This window comes from Cephus cinctus, unplaced genomic scaffold (assembly GCF_000341935.2).
Source record: "Cephus cinctus unplaced genomic scaffold, Ccin1 Ccin1_scaffold0143, whole genome shotgun sequence".
NCBI classification, from domain to species: Eukaryota; Metazoa; Arthropoda; class Insecta; order Hymenoptera; family Cephidae; genus Cephus; species Cephus cinctus.
The window spans coordinates 571811-573146 of record NW_014332873.1 but is presented as its reverse complement, the minus strand read 5'-3'; the positions used below and the strand labels follow the sequence as shown (position 1 = coordinate 573146).

Sequence of the window (1336 nt, the reverse complement as noted above, 5' to 3'; positions counted from 1 at the left end):
TTTTTTTTTTTTTTTTTTTTTTTTTTTTTGTAAAAGTGGAACGGCCGGGTGATGAGAGCGAAAGAGAGATGGAAAGAGAGAGCTCAGAGAGGAAAGATGAGTGCGAGAGAAAATGAGAGCCACCCTCCTTCGTTCCCTTTCCCCGGTGCTTCCCCTCATTATCGTAAACGAGAGTAATTTTTCAAGCCACGTCTCATCGGACGATCGGTGAAAGACCAATCCTTGCGAAGGGGCTATGGACCATTTGGGAAGAGGCTGGTACCCTACCTGCAGGGAGTCCTGGCTCGTAGAATTTGGCCCGTGAGATGTAAGGGTGTGTAGAGTAAAATTTTACGAGATAAAATCGTCTTCGCTCTTCGGGCTCGATCCGGATATCGAAGGATAACGGGTCCTGTAGTGGATGCTGGGGACGGAGCAGAACCAGTTTCACTATTCCGCGACCCTTCGGCAGGTTCGCTACTGGTAATGCATATTTTTACAAGTATCCATAAAACCCGCGTCCTTCAGCGTCGCGGCGCCTCCTCGTTAGAAGCGCCGATCCGGTTCCTCCTCAGGGCGCCCATTTCCCGAAGGAAGAGGCTGGGGTGCGGATGGAAATGAAAGGCGAAAAGAAACGGAGCAAGAAAGTAGAGAGAAAAAAAGAGCCAAGATCTCAGCTTCCCTTCGCCAGATCCACCTACCGCCCTCCCCCTCCCTCCGACTCACCTAGATTCCTTAGTTACCGACGGGCGCAGTCCCAACAATGAGATTCGCGGAATTCCCTGACAGAGATCCCGAAGGATCCGCTAATGGCCGCCCGGGACTGGCTTTCCAGAGCAAAGTCCTTCGGGATACCTAAAGCCGAACTGCTCGTTTTAACTGGAAATAATTTAGTTTTAATAGCCGGGTACGATGAGAGTGGCTGAGCGGGATCGAGCAGAATTTTTTGTGCCCTTTGATCCCTTGGACCGAATCAAAGAGCAAAGGGGACCCTTGCTGGTCGTCATCATCAGGACCCTCCACCAACCCCTTCGCCATTTCAAAATTAGGATAATTAGGAGCAATTCTGACTGGAATTAAAGTTGGGATAAGATTACTCCACTTTTCGTCTCTTGACCTTCTACCCCTCCCCTCCCCCTCCCCCCCCCGTCACGCACCCCCGTTATACCTTCTCTTATCATCCAGCTCCCTACTTCCCTCAACCTCTGCTTCTCTTATAACCATTTTCTCCCAAAATACCCTCTCATGCTTTTTCCCATGAGCCACTCGAACGCGTCGACCTTCCAACCCCGAAGCAGCGACGCCAGCGCCATTTTACTTAAAATCTTACTTGAGCTTTCGCCCCCCCCCCCCCCCC

The 1336-nt window shown here is 51.0% G+C and overlaps 1 protein-coding gene across 4 annotated transcripts in view; it reads left to right on the top strand.

Moving 5' to 3' along the window:
• Positions 1 to 1336, top strand: part of LOC107263267 (hemicentin-1) — a 53440-nt gene that overhangs the window by 29907 nt on the left and 22197 nt on the right. The window lies entirely within an intron of this gene.